Raw genomic sequence first — 15,094 nt, forward strand, 5'->3', positions numbered from 1 at the left:
CCCTTTTCTTTCCCCCTTCCCCTCCTACTTACCTATAAGGTGAGACAAGGTTCTCTGTGAAAGTAAATATGTTTGATATTCTCTCTTTGCATCAAATCTGATGAAAGATTCACACAATGCTCCCCCTCCCTTCTTTTCCTCAATTGTAATAGATCTTTTTTTTTGACTCTTCATGGGATGTAATTTACTCCATTTTGATTCCATTTTCCACTCCAGTAGAATCCCCTTTCCAGTTCTAGTTTCTTTTTTATATCATCACAATAAAATCAAATTATACCTGCACTCTCTAAGTATACCCAATACAGAGATACAGATCTCAAGAGTTAAACATCATTTTCCCATATAGGGATGTAAACTTTTTAACTTAAAAAAAAAAAAAGCTATTTTTTCCTTCCTTTTTACCTTTGCATGCTGCTCTTGAGTTCTGTATTTGAAGAGCAATATTAGTATTTCCCATGATGCTATGTGTCTGAATAATAGCATGCCATATTTGAAGAATTAAAATAACCAGTGACCTAAAAGGCAGTGGTAAAATGGATATTAACAGCTCTTGTTCTTAAATGTGATAGAAGATTTTTATGATGATATTGTGTAGACTTAACTAGATTTTCCTAAGCTCCTTACCTTATACAAGTTAGATTAATTATTTTCTTTAAGAAGTGTTGGAATATATGTCACTCACCTACCAGAGGGATGATAGCTTAAAATATAGAGAGAAACATATGTTTTGAGGCATAGATAATTTAGGAATTTGTGTGATTATACATGTTTATAATAAAGATTTTATTTATTTGGTTTTTTTTTTTTTCAGTTAGGAACAGTGGGAGAAGTAGATTATTAGCACATGTAAAATCAAGTAGATGGTTTTAAAAAAAAGGTTTTGAAATTTTCTGTTAGACTTGATTAGCTAAGAGGACCTGCTTTTGAAGTGACTTTCTAGTCTCTTGAATACAAAATGTCATGAGCATCTCTGTTCCTTTTCAGAGGCTTTTGTCTGGGGATTGAAGCATGACGAACTTCTCTATTGGGAAGCTAGATTCTGTGAATCAACATAGTTTCCTCATATTTCCCCTGCTTTATCTAAGTAAATCTCCTTTTATTAAAGTCGAATCAACTATGAATTTCTCCTAAATTATTAGGGAACTAGTCTGAGTGAGACCCAACTTACAACATTAGCAGTAACCATCAGTTTCTACTTTACATGAAATCAAAGGAGAGGAACAAGAAAATTCTCAGAAAGAAGCTGATTTAGTAGTCTAATGTAGATTGAATGTGCTGATTCAGAGGTCATGAAAACAGAAATGTAGATCACCAAACCCCTACTTACAAACCCCTACTTACAACTAGATATATTGCTTTTCAACATATTCTTTGAGTTCTATACCAAATGTTCCACTTAATCCAGGAGTTTTATATCTACCATCTGACGAATGAAAAAAAGTTTATTGAGTAATTGACACATTACTATGTGTCAGGCATTATGTTTAGAGCTGGAATACCAATACAAGCAAGCAAGACAGTCTCTGGCTTCAAGGAACCTTGTATTCTAGTGAGGGAAGATGGCATATAAAGGGGAACAATAAAAGGAGCCCAGAGGATAGTGGCACAATGTGGCACTATTGTTTGTAAGTAGCAGCAAATAGTGTGTGGCAATAAAAGGAAAGCTCACTTACCACAGCCCTGGATTCCAAGGGCAGAGTCTGAGTTATTTTAGGATTCTTATTCCCTTTACTATTTGAATTCTTTTTGATTCAGAACACTCCACTGTAATGGGCCAGAACTCTGTACTTGAAACAAGGATTCTTACAAGGTGCTAACTCAGTGGAATTGATAAATACAATGGTTTTCTAGTTTAGCATGGTGATTAATAGTTCTCTAGTAGTAAGTACTTAATATAGTTTTACAAGATTAACACCTATTCTACAAGATTCATACTTATGATAATGTAATTATAATAGAGTATATAAGCTGGGACAAACTCAGCCAGACAGATTCATTTCATCTCATACCACCGTAGTGGCAGGTCTCTCCTCCTTTGCTTCTCCACTGAAACCAAGACTCCGGAAGGCCTCGAAGAAAGCTACCCCCGGTCAGCTTTCTGGAGGTTTTTCTGACAGGATTAGGTTTCAGTGGAGAAATAAAGGAGAGCCACCAGAAGCCTGATCAAAGATGGAATGTCTCTCTGAGTCTGTCTCTGAGCCCTCTCCTCATCTGTCTCCAAGCCCTTTTGAGTCTGTCTCCTTCACAGTCTTGTCTCTTTGCTAGAGCTTGGGATAGCTTTCTTGAGGCCCTTCAGACAGGCTTTGGTCTCAGTGTGGGGAGCAGGAGGACAGGCCAGCCACCATGAGACTGATGAAGATGGAATGAATCCTTGGCTCTGAGAGCTTTAGCTCCTTGGCTCTGAGAGCGTGAGCGCCTGCCTCCAGACCTTTTGTCTTCTCTGAGTCTGACCCTGACAGAGTTTGCCAGTTATCAATAGATAGAGTTGCATTGCCATGCATTCTTTTGGTTTTTCTTGACTGTAGCATAGTATGGTGGAAAGAGAATTCAACGTTCCAACTGAACTCGAGTAGTAGTAGCATCTGATTGTGAGTCACTACCTAGGTGAGCTTGAAAAACCCATTTGCCCTCTATGATCATCAATTTCCTCATCTGTAAAATTAAAAGGTCAGGAAGATAACCTCTGAGGTTTTTTTCTAGTTCTGAATCTATAACACTATGGTTTTATGATTCTGTAAATGTAGAATATTCATAATAAGTGAATGTTCCTTTTGGGGCAAAAAAAAAATGTGTGAAAGATATAGGTAGAAAGTTATATATTTTCAGTTATGACAATTTCAGAAATGAGAAAGTATGTATAACCAGAAAGGAAATGGGTCAGTCACATAGCAAGAGTGAACAACACAAGTGGCACACTTGTATATTGAAGATATTAAGTGAACTTTAAGAAGGTCTGCAGTATGTTGGATAGATCCTCTCTGAAGGATTTATGGGAAGGCAGAGACAGGAATCCCAAATGATGGAAGGCATGTAGGGAGTACTCACACTAATAAAATGATGGCTCCATCAAAGTATAAGCAGATTATTTGCAACAGTTCACTGTATTCTTCATGAGCCATACCCAAGAAAAAGACATTGTTAGAAGCTTTGCTAAAAGGGAAATTATAATAATTGAGTCTCATGGGCTTGGAAGCATGTATTTGTTGTTGATAGACTGTCATGGGATAATTAATTGCATAGCCTGCACAGCTGAAGGAAATGCTTTTGTACTACCCCAGAGAGAAGGCATTCCACAAATAGTCTAGCATGGTGCCAAGATTATCATACCATCTTCTTACCTCTAAGTCAGCTGATAGAAAAGTCAGAGGGGGATTCCTATAACAACTCTTATTCAACTAAAATGCCTGTGTACCTACAGATTTAAAAAAAAGAGAGCAAGAACTCAAGCTTGCCTAATCTGTTAATAAAAATGTTAAGTTATCATTGTCTCTAAGACAAGGAATTTTTTTTTTATTATTATTGTTCAGTTGTTTCTAACTCTTTATGCCTCCATTTTGAGTTTTTTTTTGGCAAAGATATTGGAGTGGTTCACCATTTCCTTCTCAGTTCATTTTACAAATGGGAAATTGAGGCAAATAGATTAAGTGACTTGTACATGGTCACACAGCTAGTAAGTGTCTGCAGCTGGATTTAAACTCATGAAGATGATTTTTCCTAATTCTAAGCCCAGTGCTCTATCTACTAGGCCATACAGCTGCCCCAAGAAATACATACATGTATATGTATGTGTATATATTTATGTATCCATGTTTATCTATACATACAAAAAAAAATACAGGGGCAGAGAAAGTAGAGATACAGAGATAGAGATAGAAAGAGAAAGATTGTAATCAGTTGTATGACTTTGAACTCTGTGGTATTCTTACTTGCTAAGTGGAGACCTGTATTGGATGATGGGATTGATTCCTGGAATATTTTGTTTTTGATAATCTTTTTTAATCTGAGATGGCTTACTTCTGATATTTGATGGATGATAGGTCTCACAGTTCAGAACAGTGAACTGTTATCTCCTGGTTCTGATGAAAACTCAGGTACTATTGCTAAATCATAGGCCAATGATAATAACTTCTCTTGTATTGGGAAGTCTTATTCCCTGAATAACAAGTTATCTCTAAAATGATGCTGGATACTTAGGCCCCTGCTGGAACTCAGCACCGTCAGCATTAAACATCTTGTAGTTATAGCCTGACTTAGTGCTTTTCTAAAGCAAGGGTTCCTTTACAGTTAATTTCATCCATCTCTATATTCTTGCATTACTTCGTTAATAGTTGTATTTTTGGCATTCAGCATAGAAAATTATTGAACTTGAAAGTTTAGTCTTAATTGAATAAGATGTAAGTCTAGACTGGCCTTCTATGGGAAAGAGAAATTGTGAGTATTTAGCTATACCAGGAGGTGAAATATCCTCATTGTCTTAGGGTTTTCAAATAATTGGGGTGGGTCATCATCCCATATATGTTAGCTATTTGAAAAAAAAATTCATAGCACAAAGAAGTATGTATTGGCACATCAATTTAAAATGGTTGGAAATTTTCCATTTGAGTGAGCCATGGCTAAGCTTCCTGAATGAGATCACTTCTGAATCTGCTTATGAAGGCAGAATAGACAGGCATCAGAGCCACACAGTGATTTATGTCAGTCAGGGAATCCAGAACACTCAAATTTCACCATTAGCAACTGAGTCAAAGCAAGTGAGGAAGAGACAGTTTATTGGAAGCTTTTATAATTTAGAGAAATAAACCTGGAACTAATAATCAGTGTTTCTCAATCAGATTTCACATATCAATAATAGAGTAATTATCATAGGGATCATTGCTTTAAGATTAGTAGGACTAAGCATTAAGTTAGGATGGGGAAAAGCTGTGCTTTGCAGAATTGCTTAGCTTCTGCAGAAGAGATATCTGAAGTTTGACCATTTCCTGTATAAACATCATTTGAAGAAATATAGAGAGATTCTTTTTTATCAACTATAAATTAGATCTTAGGATGATCCTGGACAATGGGCATTCTTATCTATCATCAAATTCCAATAATCTGTACAAGTAAAGAAGACAGAGCATGACATTCATAGAAGCAGTCTTGACATGAGTGGCTCCATCCTGAATTTTTAACAACTGTATATAATTCAAGGATTTAAGTATGTAAAGAACTTGATCATATAGGTACACATCTAATTATCTTGATTACATTATGTTTATATCTATCAAGATTGCTAGGAGTACAATGTCTTTGATACCCTGGAACAAAGCTCTATTTTCTCTATATTAGTTATTTCTGTTCTTAGAAAGGTTGAATATATAAAAACTTATTCAATAGTAAGAATAGAATTCCTGGAGATTTAAGGGAAGTAATGAATTTTCCCAAACAAATCCATTATAATTGTAATCATCAAAAATATTTATTAATGGAATACTTAGAATAAGTCTGAGTCAGGGGCACATATTCTTCTTAAAACCATCTATGCAGATTTTCACAATGTCTGGTCACAGAGGGACGAGTTATCACAAGACAACATATGGGAATATACTGGGGTACTAAAAGATTTATATATATTTTGATTGAATTGTTTCATGAACTAGCAATTTTTCCAAGTGAGTGGCTGAAGATTTTTTCTTCTTGTGAATTTTACAAAATTATACATCAGGACTTGATTCTGACTTTCTGTCTTCCTGTTCTATGCACTTCTTCCTCTTTGATGTCCTTGAGCAACATTTTTAAAAAATAATTATTTATTGATAATTTCTGTTTCTTACCTCACCATAGTATCTCTCCCCTTACTCTTTCCAGAGAATCATTCCATATATCAAAGTGTTTTTTGGAACAGAAAAAAAGTTAGTATATCTGATTGATATATTGTACAAGTCTGAAAACATATAAATCTCCCTCTTTTGACTTTTTGGTGTTTTGTTCTTTCAATTTACATTGTTGTAGTTACTGGAAATATTGTTGGCTCTCTGTATTTTACTCTGAGTCAGTTCATATACATCCCTCCATGCTTCTGTGTTCATTACACATATCATTTTGTGTCACACAGTACTATTCCATTACATTTAAGTACCACAACTTATTTAGATGACGTCCTTGGTATATAAGCCTAGTAATTTTTGGTGCAAAGGATATGGGAATTTGAATCACTTTATTTGCATACTTCCAAGTTACTTTCCAAAATGTTTTCATCATTTAACAACTCTACCAATAATGGGTTAGTATTAATGTTCCCATCTTTTCACAACTTCTCCAACATTGACTTAACATTTTGTGGGTCATTTTTGCCAATTTGTAACATGTGAAGTGAAGCCTGAACCTGTTTTGATTAGAATTTCTTTTAGTGATTAGGAGTATTTTTTCATGTGATTGTGAATACTTTGCAGTTTTTATTCATATCCTTTGACCATTTATCTTTTGGGGAATGGCTATTAGTCATATATGTATATTTATATATTAATTGTTTAAATATCTTGGGTACCAAACCCTTATCAGAAAAATTTAATACAATTATTTTTATCTCATAAAATCACTTTCTTTCTTATTCTAGATGTATTATTGTCTCTTCAAAAGCTTTTTTGATTTTAAACAATCAAAATTATCTATTTTCTTTTGTAATTGCCCTTATCTCTTGATTATTTAAGAATTATCTACTGGGGCAGCTAGATGATGAGGTGAATAGAGCATCAACCCTGAAGTCAGGAGGATCTGAGTTCAAATGTGACCTCAGACACTTAATGTGTACTAGCTGCATGACCCTGGACATGTCACTTAATCCCAATTGTCTCAGCAAAAAAAATACATCTAGCCATATCAGTGAGACATATATGATCTGTTTCTCTTCTAATTTTTTTCTAGCATTATCTTTAATATTAATATAATTATAATTTAAAATTAATATTAATAAAACATATCCATTTAGAAAGTATTATGGAATATAGTAGGAAGAATTGTCTAAGCTTATTTTCTGCCAGTCTGCCTTCTAGTTCCCAGCAGTTTTTATCAAATGAACTGTCCCTCATTGTAACATATTTTTTTTACTCTATAAATATATTATTGATTTCTATTTTTCCCAAAATTTCCTTGTCTAATCTGTTCCATTGACCTCTTTCTATTCTTGAAACAATACCAGATAGTTTTGATTACTGCTGTTTTATTATATAGTTTGAGGTTTGGAGTTTTTATTCTTCCTTCCTCCTTCCTTCTTTTTACAGTTGTATTGCTAACAATGGAAAATGAAGTCTTTTATTTAAATGAATCAAGTTTGAAAACAATCACTATCACCACCACCACAATAAAAATCTCTGCATAATGAAGGATCTATATATAGGGAATAGAGAGCTCTAGTAGAAAAAAACTCACCTCTCTTCAGATGGAGGGAATGGAAGAAAGGAAGATAGCTCACTTTTGTAGCTGAGGCATCCAAATCCACTAGCTTTTGTCTGCTCTGGTTGACAGTGCCAACTATTAGTAGTAAACATCTAATTTCCTGGAAGAATCCTTTCTCTTTTGGAATTAGCCTTTTCACAGTCTACATAGTCCACTGTGTCTCTGTGGGTACCTGTTTAATTCCCAGAAACTTATCTGAGAGACTGTATCACAATTAGTTGTTCATTATTCTTACTGTCTCTGCTAATCTGACTTCTTCAAGCCAAGGACATTTACATATAAACAGGAAAAAATATTAGCTAAAGAAATGAAGTTTTGTTTGTGCATTTTCATTAAGCCTTCAGGTAAAACGAAGAGCTGAATTACCTGGTCTCTGAAGTCAATTAGTCAACAAGCATTTATTAAGCAACTATTACTATCTGACACTTGTTGTTTGTCCTTCTTTATTGAAGAGGACCATCCTATCAGGGAGGTGATGCTATGAAATGCAAGTAAATTGGATATAAGTGAGGGAGGGCTGTGCCAGCCTCACTTTCTTCTCCAGAGCCTCTGGGTCCAGTGGCAAGATATACATATATATAGCGATAGATCAGGATGATTGGAGATGACCCTAGATGCAGTGGGAGACTTTGGCCTTTTTGAACTAAGATCTTTCCCAGGTCTCAGTTTGATTGAAACAACACCCATTTAGTGATTAAGGCTGGATTGGTGTGGGGGGGGCGGGGAAGGAGGGGGCAGTACTGTGCTAACTGCTGAAGATATTAAAGTTCTGCTTGCTCTCTCTTCAGGGTAAAAACTTTGGAAATTGAGGAGTTGCCCATCAATTGGGTAATGGCTCAATAAATTGTAGGATGTGTTTGTGTTGGAGTATTATTGTTCTATGGGAAACAATGAGCAGGATGATCTCAGGAAAAACAACAACAATAATAATAACAACAACAACTTGGAAAGTCTCCCATGAACTCAAGCAAAGTGAAATGTACTATGTATAAAGTAATAGCAATACTGAGATGACCAGAAGACTTTGGTCTTCTCAGTAGTACAATCATTCACGATTATTCTGAAAGACTTATGATGAAAAATCCTATTCATACCTAGAGAAGGAACTTGATTGTTTCTGAATACAGATTGAAGCATTCTATCTTTCTCTCTTCCTTTCAAACTTATTTTTTTTTTTGAGGGTTTTAATTTTTCTCAGCATGGGAGATCAGTGTTTTCTTTCACAACTTGACTTTTATGGAAATGTTTTGCTTAACTTCACATGTGGTTTCTTAATTGTAGGTGGGGATAAGGAAGAGAACCTAGAACTCAAAAATTTTAAGAACAAAGTTTAAAAAATTTTTTGTTTTGAATGTAACTGGAGAAAAATATTAAATAAATGAAATTAAGAATAAAAAACAAGTTCTGCCTTCAAGGATTTCATTTTCTAATGGGACACAGCATGCAAGCAAAACAAAATATATACATGGTACACTGAAGATAATCTGAAAGGGCAGGCAAGAGCATTAAGAGAAGTTGGGAAAGGGTTCTTGTACGAAGGGTGATTTTAGATTAGACATGGAAGAAACTAGGGAAGTCAGGAGGCAGAGATAAAGAGGGAGAGTATTCCAGGCATAGGAGGTGCCAAAAACAATTTAGAGTCAGGAGATGGAGTGTCTGGTATGAAGAATAACAAGGAGGGAAGTGGCTCTAGATAACAGAGTGCATGGAGGAGGGGGCGTAAAGTGTAAGAAGACTAGAAGGGTCAGAAGGGATTGGGTTATGAAGGGTTTTATATTTGATCCTGGAGGTAATAAGATTGCTACTGGAGCTTTTTGAATGGTGGGGGCTTTTTTGAATGGGGGAGCTTTTTGAAGTGTGTGTGTGTGTGTGTGTGTGTATGTAGCATGGTTAGATATGTACTTTAGTAAGATCACTATTTTGATAATGGAGTGGATGAAAGACTGAAATAGGGAGGGGAATGGGGGGAGTCACTGTGAGGTTGTGAGCCGGGTACCTGGTAAAGACTGGGAAGTGGGGTGGGAGGAAGGGGGGTGTCCTTGGCAGTAACTACAGAAATTAGAGGATTTGGGGGCCAAGGTAATGATTTCAGTCTTCGAGATGTTGAGTTTAAAACGTCTGAGGAGACTTTCAGCCCCAGACTGTGACTCATGCCCTGTGGTAGGTAGAATAACAAATGTTGGGCGAGAGCTTTCTTCCACACAACCACAGACCTCGTTAGGTGTTACCTAGTGATCCTAACACTAACGCGGAGCTTTTTGACGTCACTTCCGAAGCGACTACTTTCTCCCCAAGGCTCCTTCGCCTTCAGGCATCGCTGAAAATGGAGACCCTGAGCAGAGCCCGGACGCTGAGCCGGGCACTGGGGGTAGCCACGAAGCTTGGGGCCTGGAGGAGCCTGATCACCACTGCCGCCACACACCCCATCCACAGACTCGCGGTGGAAGAGGGCAAGGCGGAGGGCGTCTATCCGGTCACCATGGTGCCCGGCGACGGGGTGGGGCCTGAGCTCATGCTGGCTGTCAAAGAAGTCTTTAAGGCGGCCAGGGTGCCGGTGAAATTTCAGGAGCATCATCTGAGCGAAGTGCAGAATTTTGCCTCAGAAGAAAAACTGGAGCAAGTGCTGAACTCCATAAAGAAAAACAAGGTGGCCATCAGTGGGAAAATCCACTCCCCGATGGACACAACCTACACTGGGGACCTGACTTCGTATAACATGCAGCTCAGGCGCAAGCTGGACCTGTTCGCCAACGTGGTCCACGTCCAGAGCCTCCCGGGCTATAAGACTCGGCATAACAACCTGGACTTGGTGATCATCCGCGAGCAGACGGAGGGCGAATACAGCTCGCTGGAGCACGAGAGCGTCAGGGGCGTGATTGAGTGTTTGAGGATCATCACGCGCGTCAAGTCGGAGCGCATCGCCAAGTTTGCCTTTGACTACGCCACCACGAAGGGCCGCGGGAAGGTCACGGCGGTGCACAAGGCCAACATCATGAAGCTGGGCGACGGGCTCTTCCTGAAGTGCTGCGAGGAGGTGGCCGGGCTCTACCCCAAGATCAGGTTCGAGACCATGATCATAGACAACTGCTGCATGCAGCTGGTGCAGAACCCGTACCAGTTCGACGTGCTCGTGATGCCCAATCTCTACGGGAACATCATTGACAACCTGGCGGCGGGCCTGGTGGGGGGCGCGGGCGTGGTCCCTGGCGAGAGCTACAGCGATGAGTGCGCCGTTTTTGAAACCGGAGCCAGACACCCGTTTGCTGAGGCGGTGGGCAGGAACATTGCCAACCCCACTGCCATGCTGCTGTCTTCCAGCAACATGCTGAAGCACCTCAGCCTGGACTACCACTCCAGAATGATCGCCGAGGCTGTAAAGAAGGTGATCAGAGTGGGCAAAGTTCGGACGTCGGACATGGGCGGCTACAGCTCCACCACCGAGTTCATCAAGTCTGTCATTAGCCACCTTCAGCCGCCTTATGGGATCTAGAACCCTTTCCCGTTTTCTTACCCATGAATAGATCCCCCGGACAACTTCTCCCGGCCCTGCTTCTACAGGATGGACTACATGGAGGCACCCGCCTCCACCCCATTCCTTGGGACAGGACCTCTTATCTACGGCTGTTTGTGCTTTTGTCTCAATAAAAACATGGACTAGAAAAAAAAGACTAATTCTGCTCAACTAGTTTCATTACCAGTGTGAGGCTGTAAGGGAGAGTGGATTAGATGAAGGAGATCAGGTCAATTTGAGGAATTTCACACTATAACATAAAAATAAACTAATGTACCTGTGATGTTTAATTATAATGTTATGAAGCCATAACATTTTAATATATTTCAACTCTTGCAGTTGAGTTCTTGATAACAGACTGAGAAGACTGCTTTGTTTGTAGTAAAGATGAATTCCTTTGGGTCAAGGGTGATTTCAATACCTATCAAAGTGCCCAGCATATAGTAGCCAATCAATAAATGGTCGTTTGAATGAAATGGAGAGCACATACATTCTCTCTGTATGTGTACATATATGTATGTATGCATATATGTAGATATATGTATATATATATACAGATACACATATGTGTATATATTTATAGACACATGGGGTGAATAAATTCAATAAACACGGATCAGAAATCTGTTGTATACATGCCCTTAGACTAGGCACTGAGGAGACAAAGATGAAAAGACTATGTAATCTTTTCTCTTATACTCTAATTGGAGGAGATGGGATGGAACATGCACAAAATAACTAATATAGGGTAGAGTGTGAGAGAATGAAGAAATTTGAGGAGAAGTCAATTTTGGGAATCAGGAAAGATTTTATGGAATAGGTGACCCTTGAGGTGAACTTTTTAGGAAAAGAATTTCAAAAATTTGAGATTGTTGAAAGGCTTAAATATCAGTCTAAGGAGTTTTTAATTTCATTCTAAAGGAAATGTCATTGAAGATTTTTGAATAGGGGGGTATCATGGTCAGGCCTTTGCATTTGACAATGATAATCTTAGTAACTAACACGTGGCACGCATACATCAAGCACAGAGCTAAGCACTTTATGATTATTATCTTATTTGACTCTTCCAATTGGTGGTGGTTCAATTGTTGTATCTTATTGTACTTGGCAAATTTACTTGAGTAGTTTGCCATTTCCATCTCCAATGTGTTCCCATTTTATAGATGCAGTATAGAGAAGTAAGAGTTGAGCTTTTTGCCCAGGATCACACATCTAGTAAATGTTTGAGGCCTATCAGATCTCAGATCTTCAGATCAGATCAGAACTCAGATCTTCCTGACTCCAAATCTCATGCTCTATCTACTGTTCCACCTAACTTCCTCAGGATAATATTATCAACATAATATTATAATCATCATGATAATGATCATATTTGCCTGATTTATCAATTGACTTTGACATATTCATGCTGAATATGAAAAAAAGTTTTTCTGCCTTAAAATAACTTTTTACATATGTTCAAGGAATAAACTTCTTAAGGACACTTTGAGATTACCATTTTATGAGAGTATAAATTGTGGGTTTTTTTGTTGTTGTTGTTTAAATTCTCATGAAATCATCCAAGGTCAAAGAAAATCAAAGAACCCAAACTCAGTAACTGCTCTCTAAACAGCACATATATATTTATGATTCTACCACAAGTAAAGTCTCTCTCAAAAAGATTAAGGAAGAATAAAGAGGCTTTTTCTGAAATATCTGCTTAAGGACCTAGAATTTAAACTAACCACTTGAAAACCCTAGGGATACTATTATCAATTTAGCATCTGAAGTTCTTGGGAGAATATTAATTCTCCTTTAAAAGACATACAGAACAGGTGTTCATTATGATTAAAACCTAGTAACTGCAGAGATGGAAAGTGTGAAATTTATATTAAAAACATCCTAGGTAGAAAATGCAAATATCACAGTAGAGTGAATTATATTTCCAGACAGAATTGAGCTTTTCTTAAATCTAGTTGCTGAGAAAGTTTCTTTCTTTTTCATTAAAATATTAGATCATTTAGCTTTACTTACCATAAAACTCATTTCTAAAGACAAAATTAAGCATATTTTATATAGCTCTTTCAAGTTTTTTAGGCCTAGATAAATAGTGTTGGGAAATGAATATCTTATCATTTGAACATTGAGAATAAAATTTAATTTGATATACTGTAATAAATGAGATTTTTTTTCCAGGAATGTGATGGGCCTAGCTAAAACTGGCTACCAAATGCCTATTATTAAATTTTTCAGTGTGAGCATTTATACCTTAGAAATTTGCAAAAGCTACAAATCAGCTTTGATTTGTTGTTTTGTTGGTTGTCTACATATAAGAAAATGATGGAGAAAATCTTAATGCAGATTAAATTTAAAAGAATATTCTGCTGTTTTTTTTCTTCATAAAATTGGTTGTTAAAATTTATCAGCTTATCCTTTTCCATTTGGTCTCTTCAACTTATATGGTTATTTTCTAATTTTCTGATTTTAAGGAATTGTTTGATTCTGAGAGGAAATTGGCATGGTAGATAGGAATCAGGAAATCCTGGATTTGTACTCAGCTTCTGACACATACTGGCAGCGTGATTATAGGCAAGTTATTTAACTTCTCAGTGTCCAAGGCTAGTGGTCTCCAAATTTTTTTGATCACAAATTTCCATCAGTAATTTCTTTTTCTTGGTAGTATGTTGCTAATGAAATGTGAGTTTCCCAATAGCATCTGCATAATTGCTGAGGTTAGTTTTAAACCTGGCCCAGAGGGAAGATGGTTGGGAGTTTGTAGGGTTGCTGGAGTTGTATGAGACCTTAATTAATCAAGTTGTGGTTGTGTTGGAGACAAGTCCTATAATTAGTTATCCTAGGAAGTGGGATATGATTCGTTTTCTCACCTTCTGATTGGTTGATCACATCATCCTTGAGATCAAATTATACCCCCTCAGAAAGCTTGAAACTTTATGTTATAGATGAATTGTTGATCTGCATTGATGGAGATGGGGAGTACTTCACACCAAGGGAATCAGATCTGGACCTTTGCCTTGGCCTTCTTCCTCATCACAATTTTTAAAATTTTACTTAGAATAAACTTCAGTTTTAAAGCTTTATTTAAATAAGACAAACCAATAATACTTGGTTTTATGACATATTTGACTATGGGCATTAATTTATTAAACAATTTGCTGATTATTGGTATAGGTATAAAATAGGGAGAAATAAGCTCATGTTGGGTGCCTACCAGTCTTGGATGATGTCCTACACATCATCCAAACAGAAAAATTCATTATTCATGGTGAAATTTTCAAAATGTTCCCATTTGCACAAGTCGTATGATTATATTAATCCCTGGAATACCACAGATTTTCTTCATTGAAATCTATAATTATTGAAAAGAAATTATTTTTAACCTTCCATACTAGAAAAACAAAGTAGATGAAAAACATATTGCTTTCAGTATTCAAGTGTACTGATTGCCTTTAGACTTAATCTGTCAATATATTCATCTTTGACAGGTTCAGTAATGACCTGGCCCAGATTTGAGTAGGAAGAAAGAATTTGGACTAAATTCAAATAAATTCAAAAAACATTTATTAAGATCCTACCATAAGAAAAGCAATATTTTAGACCCTTCAGATAAAAAGACTATGTTTGCCATTATGGGTCATTTTATTCTATTAGATTGCAATTAAGAACTAAAACAAAATTTTGTGTGATGTCTGACCTGTTCCATGATGCAAAAGCTCTTTTCTTTTAGCACTGTATTCTTCCACTAGTGCTATATAGATGCACATGTTGGAACACTTACAATCTTAGGATAAAAAAAAATGTTCATATGATTCAAGAGAAGGGATGTTCAGAAGCAAACTACAGGACCTTACCTACAACTTGCACATGAATAGGTGCCAAGTAAAAGTAATCATTGATAGTAAATATGTGTTTCTGGAAAGGAAGTGGATTAGTCATATATTAAGCAAAAAAGAAAATGGATGAACAGTTTTGGTGTTTCCTTGGTACCCTGAAAATGAAATAGAGAAAGATCCCCAGGATATCTGTTGAATCTTCTATAGGGCAATGGGAAAGAGCATTTTAAAATTAGGGCATTTGGTTCTGCTACTTCTCTGTGTAACACTGGGAAGCCACTGGGATCTCAGTTTTATAATTAGTAAAATGAAGAGGTCA

The 15,094-nt window shown here is 36.8% G+C and overlaps 1 long non-coding RNA gene and 1 pseudogene across 2 annotated transcripts in view; both read left to right on the forward strand.

The window, feature by feature from the left end:
- Positions 1–15,094, forward strand: part of LOC116419352 — a 212,827-nt gene that overhangs the window by 28,885 nt on the left and 168,848 nt on the right. The gene's annotated exons all lie outside the window — the stretch shown is intronic.
- LOC100914920 lies at positions 9,476–11,102 on the forward strand (annotated as a pseudogene).

Source organism: Sarcophilus harrisii, chromosome 5, assembly GCF_902635505.1.
Source record: "Sarcophilus harrisii chromosome 5, mSarHar1.11, whole genome shotgun sequence".
Lineage (NCBI taxonomy): Eukaryota > Metazoa > Chordata > Mammalia > Dasyuromorphia > Dasyuridae > Sarcophilus > Sarcophilus harrisii.